The sequence below is a fragment of the Astyanax mexicanus genome, unplaced genomic scaffold (assembly GCF_023375975.1).
Source record: "Astyanax mexicanus isolate ESR-SI-001 unplaced genomic scaffold, AstMex3_surface scaffold_47, whole genome shotgun sequence".
Taxonomy (NCBI): Eukaryota; Metazoa; Chordata; class Actinopteri; order Characiformes; family Acestrorhamphidae; genus Astyanax; species Astyanax mexicanus.
The window spans coordinates 305,001-312,500 of record NW_026040057.1 but is presented as its reverse complement, the minus strand read 5'-3'; the positions used below and the strand labels follow the sequence as shown (position 1 = coordinate 312,500).

At 46.6% G+C, this 7,500-nt stretch overlaps 33 non-coding genes and 1 pseudogene across 33 annotated transcripts in view; all 34 read right to left on the bottom strand.

The window, feature by feature from the left end:
- The window catches only part of LOC125797135 (5S ribosomal RNA), a 119-nt gene extending 48 nt beyond the window's left edge, over positions 1-71 (bottom strand). Inside the window, exon 1 of the ribosomal RNA XR_007435960.1 lies at positions 1-71. This exon is cut by the window's left edge and continues 48 nt beyond it. This is a non-coding gene — a ribosomal RNA (5S ribosomal RNA).
- A 110-nt stretch (positions 72-181) lies between these two features.
- LOC125797134 (5S ribosomal RNA) lies at positions 182-300 on the bottom strand. Its single transcript, XR_007435959.1, has one exon. It is a non-coding gene; the product is annotated as a 5S ribosomal RNA (ribosomal RNA).
- Positions 301-410: 110 nt separating this feature from the next.
- LOC125796856 (5S ribosomal RNA) lies at positions 411-529 on the bottom strand. The gene has a single exon (XR_007435762.1). It is a non-coding gene; the product is annotated as a 5S ribosomal RNA (ribosomal RNA).
- Positions 530-639: 110 nt separating this feature from the next.
- Positions 640-758, bottom strand: LOC125796952 (5S ribosomal RNA; annotated as a pseudogene).
- Positions 759-868: 110 nt separating this feature from the next.
- Positions 869-987, bottom strand: LOC125797403 (5S ribosomal RNA). The gene has a single exon (XR_007436248.1). It is a non-coding gene; the product is annotated as a 5S ribosomal RNA (ribosomal RNA).
- Positions 988-1,097: 110 nt separating this feature from the next.
- LOC125797133 (5S ribosomal RNA) lies at positions 1,098-1,216 on the bottom strand. Its single transcript, XR_007435958.1, has one exon. It is a non-coding gene; the product is annotated as a 5S ribosomal RNA (ribosomal RNA).
- A 110-nt stretch (positions 1,217-1,326) lies between these two features.
- On the bottom strand, positions 1,327-1,445 carry LOC125797395 (5S ribosomal RNA). The gene has a single exon (XR_007436240.1). It is a non-coding gene; the product is annotated as a 5S ribosomal RNA (ribosomal RNA).
- Positions 1,446-1,555: 110 nt separating this feature from the next.
- Positions 1,556-1,674, bottom strand: LOC125797132 (5S ribosomal RNA). The gene has a single exon (XR_007435957.1). It is a non-coding gene; the product is annotated as a 5S ribosomal RNA (ribosomal RNA).
- A 110-nt stretch (positions 1,675-1,784) lies between these two features.
- LOC125797131 (5S ribosomal RNA) lies at positions 1,785-1,903 on the bottom strand. Its single transcript, XR_007435956.1, has one exon. It is a non-coding gene; the product is annotated as a 5S ribosomal RNA (ribosomal RNA).
- A 110-nt stretch (positions 1,904-2,013) lies between these two features.
- On the bottom strand, positions 2,014-2,132 carry LOC125797128 (5S ribosomal RNA). Its single transcript, XR_007435954.1, has one exon. It is a non-coding gene; the product is annotated as a 5S ribosomal RNA (ribosomal RNA).
- A 110-nt stretch (positions 2,133-2,242) lies between these two features.
- On the bottom strand, positions 2,243-2,361 carry LOC125797127 (5S ribosomal RNA). Its single transcript, XR_007435953.1, has one exon. It is a non-coding gene; the product is annotated as a 5S ribosomal RNA (ribosomal RNA).
- Positions 2,362-2,471: 110 nt separating this feature from the next.
- LOC125797371 (5S ribosomal RNA) lies at positions 2,472-2,590 on the bottom strand. Its single transcript, XR_007436216.1, has one exon. It is a non-coding gene; the product is annotated as a 5S ribosomal RNA (ribosomal RNA).
- A 110-nt stretch (positions 2,591-2,700) lies between these two features.
- On the bottom strand, positions 2,701-2,819 carry LOC125797126 (5S ribosomal RNA). The gene has a single exon (XR_007435952.1). It is a non-coding gene; the product is annotated as a 5S ribosomal RNA (ribosomal RNA).
- Positions 2,820-2,929: 110 nt separating this feature from the next.
- On the bottom strand, positions 2,930-3,048 carry LOC125797357 (5S ribosomal RNA). The gene has a single exon (XR_007436202.1). It is a non-coding gene; the product is annotated as a 5S ribosomal RNA (ribosomal RNA).
- A 110-nt stretch (positions 3,049-3,158) lies between these two features.
- Positions 3,159-3,277, bottom strand: LOC125797125 (5S ribosomal RNA). The gene has a single exon (XR_007435951.1). It is a non-coding gene; the product is annotated as a 5S ribosomal RNA (ribosomal RNA).
- Positions 3,278-3,387: 110 nt separating this feature from the next.
- Positions 3,388-3,506, bottom strand: LOC125797124 (5S ribosomal RNA). Its single transcript, XR_007435950.1, has one exon. It is a non-coding gene; the product is annotated as a 5S ribosomal RNA (ribosomal RNA).
- Positions 3,507-3,616: 110 nt separating this feature from the next.
- On the bottom strand, positions 3,617-3,735 carry LOC125797281 (5S ribosomal RNA). The gene has a single exon (XR_007436126.1). It is a non-coding gene; the product is annotated as a 5S ribosomal RNA (ribosomal RNA).
- Positions 3,736-3,845: 110 nt separating this feature from the next.
- LOC125797123 (5S ribosomal RNA) lies at positions 3,846-3,964 on the bottom strand. The gene has a single exon (XR_007435949.1). It is a non-coding gene; the product is annotated as a 5S ribosomal RNA (ribosomal RNA).
- A 110-nt stretch (positions 3,965-4,074) lies between these two features.
- LOC125797122 (5S ribosomal RNA) lies at positions 4,075-4,193 on the bottom strand. Its single transcript, XR_007435948.1, has one exon. It is a non-coding gene; the product is annotated as a 5S ribosomal RNA (ribosomal RNA).
- A 110-nt stretch (positions 4,194-4,303) lies between these two features.
- LOC125797436 (5S ribosomal RNA) lies at positions 4,304-4,422 on the bottom strand. Its single transcript, XR_007436281.1, has one exon. It is a non-coding gene; the product is annotated as a 5S ribosomal RNA (ribosomal RNA).
- Positions 4,423-4,532: 110 nt separating this feature from the next.
- LOC125797434 (5S ribosomal RNA) lies at positions 4,533-4,651 on the bottom strand. Its single transcript, XR_007436279.1, has one exon. It is a non-coding gene; the product is annotated as a 5S ribosomal RNA (ribosomal RNA).
- Positions 4,652-4,761: 110 nt separating this feature from the next.
- Positions 4,762-4,880, bottom strand: LOC125796923 (5S ribosomal RNA). Its single transcript, XR_007435829.1, has one exon. It is a non-coding gene; the product is annotated as a 5S ribosomal RNA (ribosomal RNA).
- A 96-nt stretch (positions 4,881-4,976) lies between these two features.
- Positions 4,977-5,095, bottom strand: LOC125797356 (5S ribosomal RNA). Its single transcript, XR_007436201.1, has one exon. It is a non-coding gene; the product is annotated as a 5S ribosomal RNA (ribosomal RNA).
- A 110-nt stretch (positions 5,096-5,205) lies between these two features.
- Positions 5,206-5,324, bottom strand: LOC125797285 (5S ribosomal RNA). The gene has a single exon (XR_007436130.1). It is a non-coding gene; the product is annotated as a 5S ribosomal RNA (ribosomal RNA).
- Positions 5,325-5,434: 110 nt separating this feature from the next.
- Positions 5,435-5,553, bottom strand: LOC125797074 (5S ribosomal RNA). The gene has a single exon (XR_007435899.1). It is a non-coding gene; the product is annotated as a 5S ribosomal RNA (ribosomal RNA).
- A 110-nt stretch (positions 5,554-5,663) lies between these two features.
- LOC125797329 (5S ribosomal RNA) lies at positions 5,664-5,782 on the bottom strand. The gene has a single exon (XR_007436174.1). It is a non-coding gene; the product is annotated as a 5S ribosomal RNA (ribosomal RNA).
- Positions 5,783-5,892: 110 nt separating this feature from the next.
- On the bottom strand, positions 5,893-6,011 carry LOC125797410 (5S ribosomal RNA). Its single transcript, XR_007436255.1, has one exon. It is a non-coding gene; the product is annotated as a 5S ribosomal RNA (ribosomal RNA).
- A 110-nt stretch (positions 6,012-6,121) lies between these two features.
- On the bottom strand, positions 6,122-6,240 carry LOC125796861 (5S ribosomal RNA). The gene has a single exon (XR_007435767.1). It is a non-coding gene; the product is annotated as a 5S ribosomal RNA (ribosomal RNA).
- A 110-nt stretch (positions 6,241-6,350) lies between these two features.
- Positions 6,351-6,469, bottom strand: LOC125797121 (5S ribosomal RNA). The gene has a single exon (XR_007435947.1). It is a non-coding gene; the product is annotated as a 5S ribosomal RNA (ribosomal RNA).
- Positions 6,470-6,579: 110 nt separating this feature from the next.
- LOC125796860 (5S ribosomal RNA) lies at positions 6,580-6,698 on the bottom strand. The gene has a single exon (XR_007435766.1). It is a non-coding gene; the product is annotated as a 5S ribosomal RNA (ribosomal RNA).
- Positions 6,699-6,808: 110 nt separating this feature from the next.
- Positions 6,809-6,927, bottom strand: LOC125797382 (5S ribosomal RNA). The gene has a single exon (XR_007436227.1). It is a non-coding gene; the product is annotated as a 5S ribosomal RNA (ribosomal RNA).
- Positions 6,928-7,037: 110 nt separating this feature from the next.
- On the bottom strand, positions 7,038-7,156 carry LOC125797120 (5S ribosomal RNA). Its single transcript, XR_007435946.1, has one exon. It is a non-coding gene; the product is annotated as a 5S ribosomal RNA (ribosomal RNA).
- Positions 7,157-7,266: 110 nt separating this feature from the next.
- On the bottom strand, positions 7,267-7,385 carry LOC125797423 (5S ribosomal RNA). Its single transcript, XR_007436268.1, has one exon. It is a non-coding gene; the product is annotated as a 5S ribosomal RNA (ribosomal RNA).
- Positions 7,386-7,495: 110 nt separating this feature from the next.
- LOC125797119 (5S ribosomal RNA) overlaps positions 7,496-7,500 on the bottom strand; it is a 119-nt gene continuing 114 nt past the window's right edge. The window contains exon 1 of the ribosomal RNA XR_007435945.1: positions 7,496-7,500. This exon is cut by the window's right edge and continues 114 nt beyond it. This is a non-coding gene — a ribosomal RNA (5S ribosomal RNA).

Genomic DNA, 7,500 nt, shown 5'->3' with positions numbered 1-7,500 from the left:
CCAGGCCAAACCCTGCTTAGCTTCCGAGATCAGACGAGATCGGGCGTTCTCAGGGTAGTGTGACCGTAAGCCATTGGAGAGCTCTCATCAAGACTACTTATGCAACTTCATCTATGTTGGGTTTCAGATAACAAACTAGTAATGTATAACAAGACCATGGTAATGGAAGCAAGAGGGGAAAAGCTTACAGCACCTGGTATTCCCAGGTGGTCTCCCATCCAAGTACTAACCAGGCCAAACCCTGCTTAGCTTCCGAGATCAGACGAGATCGGGCGTTCTCAGGGTAGTGTGACCGTAAGCCATTGCAGAGCTCTCATCAAGACTACTTATGCAACTTCATCTATGTTGGGTTTCAGATAACAAACTAGTAATGTATAACAAGACCATGGTAATGGAAGCAAGAGGGGAAAAGCTTACAGCACCTGGTATTCCCAGGTGGTCTCCCATCCAAGTACTAACCAGGCCAAACCCTGTTTAGCTTCCGAGATCAGACGAGATCGGGCGTTCTCAGGGTATTGTGACCGTAAGCCATTGCAGAGCTCTCATCAAGACTACTTATGCAACTTCATCTATGTTGGGTTTCAGATAACAAACTAGTAATGTATAACAAGACCATGGTAATGGAAGCAAGAGGGGAAAAGCTTACAGCACCTGGTATTCCCAGGTGGTCTCCCATCCAAGTACTAACCAGGCCAAACCCTGCTTAGCTTCCCAGATCAGACGAGATCGGGCGTTCTCAGGGTAGTGTGAACGTAAGCTATTGCAGAGCTCTCATCAAGACTACTTATGCAACTTCCTCTATGTTGGGTTTCAGATAACAAACTAGTAATGTATAACAAGACCATGGTAATGGAAGCAAGAGGGGAAAAGCTTACAGCACCTGGTATTCCCAGGTGGTCTCCCATCCAAGTACTAACCAGGCCAAACCCTGCTTAGCTTCCGAGATCAGACGAGATCGGGCGTTCTCAGGGTAGTGTGATCGTAAGCCATTGCAGAGCTCTCATCAAGACTACTTATGCAACTTCATCTATGTTGGGTTTCAGATAACAAACTAGTAATGTATAACAAGACCATGGTAATGGAAGCAAGAGGGGAAAAGCTTACAGCACCTGGTATTCCCAGGTGGTCTCCCATCCAAGTACTAACCAGGCCAAACCCTGCTTAGCTTCCGAGATCAGACGAGATCGGGCGTTCTCAGGGTAGTGTGACCGTAAGCCATTGCAGAGCTCTCATCAAGACTACTTATGCAACTTCATCTATGTTGGGTTTCAGATAACAAACTAGTAATGTATAACAAGACCATGGTAATGGAAGCAAGACGGGAAAAGCTTACAGCACCTGGTTTTCCAAGGTGGTCTCCCATCCAAGTACTAACCAGGCCAAACCCTGCTTAGCTTCCGAGATCAGACGAGATCGGGCGTTCTCAGGGTAGTGTGACCGTAAGCCATTGCAGAGCTCTCATCAAGACTACTTATGCAACTTCATCTATGTTGGGTTTCAGACAACAAACTAGTAACGTATAACAAGACCATGGTAATGGAAGCAAGAGGGGAAAAGCTTACAGCACCTGGTATTCCCAGGTGGTCTCCCATCCAAGTACTAACCAGGCCAAACCCTGCTTAGCTTCCGAGATCAGACGAGATCGGGCGTTCTCAGGGTAGTGTGACCGTAAGCCATTGCAGAGCTCTCATCAAGACTACTTATGCAACTTCATCTATGTTGGGTTTCAGATAACAAACTAGTAATGTATAACAAGACCATGGTAATGGAAGCAAGAGGGGAAAAGCTTACAGCACCTGGTATTCCCAGGTGGTCTCCCATCCAAGTACTAACCAGGCCAAACCCTGCTTAGCTTCCGAGATCAGACGAGATCGGGCGTTCTCAGGGTAGTGTGACCGTAAGCCATTGCAGAGCTCTCATCAAGACTACTTATGCAACTTCATCTATGTTGGGTTTCAGATAACAAACTAGTAATGTATAACAAGACCATGGTAATGGAAGCAAGAGGGGAAAAGCTTACAGCACCTGGTATTCCCAGGTGGTCTCCCATCCAAGTACTAACCAGGCCAAACCCTGCTTAGCTTCCGAGATCAGACGAGATCGGGCGTTCTCAGGGTAGTGTGACCGTAAGCCATTGCAGAGCTCTCATCAAGACTACTTATGCAACTTCATCTATGTTGGGTTTCAGATAACAAACTAGTAATGTATAACAAGACCATGGTAATGGAAGCAAGAGGGGAAAAGCTTACAGCACCTGGTATTCCCAGGTGGTCTCCCATCCAAGTACTAACCAGGCCAAACCCTGCTTAGCTTCCGAGATCAGACGAGATCGGGCGTTCTCAGGGTAGTGTGACCGTAAGCCATTGCATAGCTCTCATCAAGACTACTTATGCAACTTCATCTATGTTGGGTTTCAGATAACAAACTAGTAATGTATAACAAGACCATGGTAATGGAAGCAAGAGGGGAAAAGCTTACAGCACCTGGTATTCCCAGGTGGTCTCCCATCCAAGTACTAACCAGGCCAAACCCTGCTTAGCTTTCGAGATCAGACGAGATCGGGCGTTCTCAGGGTAGTGTGACCGTAAGCCATTGCAGAGCTCTCATCAAGACTACTTATGCAACTTCATCTATGTTGGGTTTCAGATAACAAACTAGTAATGTATAACAAGACCATGGTAATGGAAGCAAGAGGGGAAAAGCTTACAGCACCTGGTATTCCCAGGTGGTCTCCCATCCAAGTACTAACCAGGCCAAACCCTGCTTAGCTTCCGAGATCAGACGAGATCGGGCGTTCTCAGGGTAGTGTGACCGTAAGCCATTGCAGAGCTCTCATCAAGACTACTTATGCAACTTCATCTATGTTGGGTTTCAGATAACAAACTAGTAATGTATAACAAGACCATGGTAATGGAAGCAAGAGGGGAAAAGCTTACAGCACCTGGTATTCCCAGGTGGTCTCCCATCCAAGTACTAACCAGGCCAAACCCTGCTTAGCTTCCGAGATCAGACGAGATCAGGCGTTCTCAGGGTAGTGTGACCGTAAGCCATTGCAGAGCTCTCATCAAGACTACTTATGCAACTTCATCTATGTTGGGTTTCAGATAACAAACTAGTAATGTATAACAAGACCATGGTAATGGAAGCAAGAGGGGAAAAGCTTACAGCACCTGGTATTCCCAGGTGGTCTCCCATCCAAGTACTAACCAGGCCAAACCCTGCTTAGCTTCCGAGATCAGACGAGATCGGGCGTTCTCAGGGTAGTGTGACCGTAAGCCATTGCAGTGCTCTCATCAAGACTACTTATGCAACTTCATCTATGTTGGGTTTCAGATAACAAACTAGTAATGTACAACAAGACCATGGTAATGGAAGCAAGAGGGGAAAAGCTTACAGCACCTGGTATTCCCAGGTGGTCTCCCATCCAAGTACTAACCAGGCCAAACCCTGCTTAGCTTCCGAGATCAGACGAGATCGGGCGTTCTCAGGGTAGTGTGACCGTAAGCCATTGCAGAGCTCTCATCAAGACTACTTATGCAACTTCATCTATGTTGGGTTTCAGATAACAAACTAGTAATGTATAACAAGACCATGGTAATGGAAGCAAGAGGGGAAAAGCTTACAGCACCTGGTATTCCCAGGTGGTCTCCCATCCAAGTACTAACCAGGCCAAACCCTGCTTAGCTTCCGAGATCAGACGTGATCGGGCGTTCTCAGGGTAGTGTGACCGTAAGCCATTGCAGAGCTCTCATCAAGACTACTTATGCAACTTCATCTATGTTGGGTTTCAGATAACAAACTAGTAATGTATAACAAGACCATGGTAATGGAAGCAAGAGGGGAAAAGCTTACAGCACCTGGTATTCCCAGGTGGTCTCCCATCCAAGTACTAACCAGGCCAAACCCTGCTTAGCTTCCGAGATCAGACGAGATCGGGCGTTCTCAGGGTAGTGTGACCGTAAGCCATTGCAGAGCTCTCATCAAGACTACTTATGCAACTTCATCTATGTTGGGTTTCAGATAACAAACTAGTAATGTATAACAAGACCATGGTAATGGAAGCAAGAGGGGAAAAGCTTACAGCACCTGGTATTCCCAGGTGGTCTCCCATCCAAGTACTAACCAGGCCAAACCCTGCTTAGCTTCCGAGATCAGACGAGATCGGGCGTTCTCAGGGTAGTGTGACCGTAAGCCATTGCAGAGCTCTCATCAAGACTACTTATGCAACTTCATCTATGTTGGGTTTCAGATAACAAACTAGTAATGTATAACAAGACCATGGTAATGGAAGCAAGAGGGGAAAAGCTTTCAGCACCTGGTATTCCCAGGTGGTCTCCCATCCAAGTACTAACCAGGCCAAACCCTGCTTAGCTTCCGAGATCAGACGAGATCGGGCGTTCTCAGGGTAGTGTGACCGTAAGCCATTGCAGAGCTCTCATCAAGACTACTTATGCAACTTCATCTATGTTGGGTTTCAGATAACAAACTAGTAATGTATAACAAGACCATGGTAATGGAAGCAAGAGGGGAAAAGCTTACAGCACCTGGTATTCCCAGGTGGTCTCCCATCCAAGTACTAACCAGGCCAAACCCTGCTTAGCTTCCGAGATCAGACGAGATCTGGCGTTCTCAGGGTAGTGTGACCGTAAGCCATTGCAGAGCTCTCATCAAGACTACTTATGCAACTTCATCTATGTTGGGTTTCAGATAACAAACTAGTAATGTATAACAAGACCATGGTAATGGAAGCAAGAGGGGAAAAGCTTACAGCACCTGGTATTCCCAGGTGGTCTCCCATCCAAGTACTAACAAGGCCAAACCCTGCTTAGCTTCCGAGATCAGACGAGATCTGGCGTTCTCAGGGTAGTGTGACCGTAAGCCATTGCAGAGCTCTCATCAAGACTACTTATGCAACTTCATCTATCTTCAACTAGTAATGTATAACAAGACCATGGTAATGGAAGCAAGAGGGGAAAAGCTTACAGCACCTGGTATTCCCAGGTGGTCTCCCATCCAAGTACTAACCAGGCCAAACCCTGCTTAGCTTCCGAGATCAGACGAGATCAGGCGTTCTCAGGGTAGTGTGACCGTAAGCCATTGCAGAGCTCTCATCAAGACTACTTATGCAACTTCATCTATGTTGGCTTTCAGATAACAAACTAGTAATGTATAACAAGACCATGGTAATGGAAGCAAGAGGGGAAAAGCTTACAGCACCTGGTATTCCCAGGTGGTCTCCCATCCAAGTACTTACCAGGCCAAACCCTGCTTAGCTTCCGAGATCAGACGAGATCGGGCGTTCTCAGGGTAGTGTGACCGTAAGCCATTGCAGAGCTCTCATCAAGACTCCTTATGCAACTTCATCTATGTTGGGTTTCAGATAACAAACTAGTAATGTATAACAAGACCATGGTAATGGAAGCAAGAGGGGAAAAGCTTACAGCACCTGGTATTCCCAGGTGGTCTCCCATCCTAGTACTAACCAGGCCAAACCCTGCTTAGCTTCCGAGATCAGACGAGATCGGGCGTTCTCAGGGTAGTGTGACCGTAAGCCATTGCAGAGCTCTCATCAAGACTACTTATGCAACTTCATCTATGTTGGGTTTCAGATAACAAACTAGTAATGTATAACAAGACCATGGTAATGGATGCAAGAGGGGCAAAACTTACAGCACCTGGTATTCCCAGGTGGTCTCCCATCCAAGTACTAACCAGGCCAAACCCTGCTTAGCTTCCGAGATCAGACGAGATCGGGCGTTCTCAGGGTAGTGTGACCGTAAGCCATTGCAGAGCTCTCATCAAGACTACTTATGCAACTTCATCTATGTTGGGTTTCAGATAACAAACTAGTAATGTGTAACAAGACCATGGTAATGGAAGCAAGAGGGGAAAAGCTTACAGCACCTGGTATTCCCAGGTGGTCTCCCATCCAAGTACTAACCAGGCCAAACCCTGCTTAGCTTCCGAGATCAGACGAGATCGGGCGTTCTCATGGTAGTGTGACCGTAAGCCATTGCAGAGCTCTCATCAAGACTACTTATGCAACTTCATCTATGTTGGGTTTCAGATAACAAACTAGTAATGTATAACAAGACCATGGTAATGGAAGCAAGAGGGGAAAAGCTTACAGCACCTGGTATTCCCAGGTGGTCTCCCATCCAAGTACTAACCAGGCCAAACCCTGCTTGGCTTCCGAGATCAGACGAGATCGGGCGTTCTCAGGGTAGTGTGACCTTAAGCCATTGCAGAGCTCTCATCAAGACTACTTATGCAACTTCATCTATGTTGGGTTTCAGATAACAAACTAGTAATGTATAACAAGACCATGGTAATGGAAGCAAGAGGGGAAAAGCTTACAGCACCTGGTATTCCCAGGTGGTCTCCCATCCAAGTACTAACCAGGCCAAACCCTGCTTAGCTTCCGAGATCAGACGAGATCGGGCGTTCTCAGGGTAGTGTGACCGTAAGCCATTGCAGAGCTCTCATCAAGACTACTTATGCAACTTCATCTATGTTGGGTTTCAGATAACAAACTAGTAATGTATAACAAGACCATGGTAATGGAAGCAAGAGGGGAAAAGCTTACAGCACCTGGTATTCCCAGGTGGTCTCCCATCCAAGTACTAACCAGGCCAAACCCTGCTTGGCTTCCGAGATCAGACGAGATCGGGCGTTCTCAGGGTAGTGTGACCTTAAGCCATTGCAGAGCTCTCATCAAGACTACTTATGCAACTTCATCTATGTTGGGTTTCAGATAACAAACTAGTAATGTATAACAAGACCATGGTAATGGAAGCAAGAGGGGAAAAGCTTACAGCACCTGGTATTCCCAGGTGGTCTCCCATCCAAGTACTAACCAGGCCAAACCCTGCTTAGCTTCCGAGATCAGACGAGATCGGGCGTTCTCAGGGTAGTGTGCCCGTAAGCCATTGCAGAGCTCTCATCAAGACTACTTATGCAACTTCATCTATGTTGGGTTTCAGATAACAAACTAGTAATGTATAACAAGACCATGGTAATGGAAGCAAGAGGGGAAAAGCTTACAGCACCTGGTATTCCCAGGTGGTCTCCCATCCAAGTACTAACCAGGCCAAACCCTGCTTAGCTTCCGAGATCAGACGAGATCGGGCGTTCTCAGGGTAGTGTGACCGTAAGCCATTGCAGAGCTCTCATCAAGACTACTTATGCAACTTCATCTATGTTTGGTTTCAGATAACAAACTAGTAATGTATAACAAGACCATGGTAATGGAAGCAAGAGGGGAAAAGCTTACAGCACCTGGTATTCCCAGGTGGTCTCCCATCCAAGTACTAAGCAGGCCAAACCCTGCTTAGCTTCCGAGATCAGACGAGATCGGGCGTTCTCAGGGTAGTGTGACCGTAAGCCATTGCAGAGCTCTCATCAAGACTACTTATGCAACTTCATCTATGTTGGGTTTCAGATAACAAACTAGTAATGTATAACAAGACCATGGTAATGGAAGCAAGAGGGGAAAAGCTT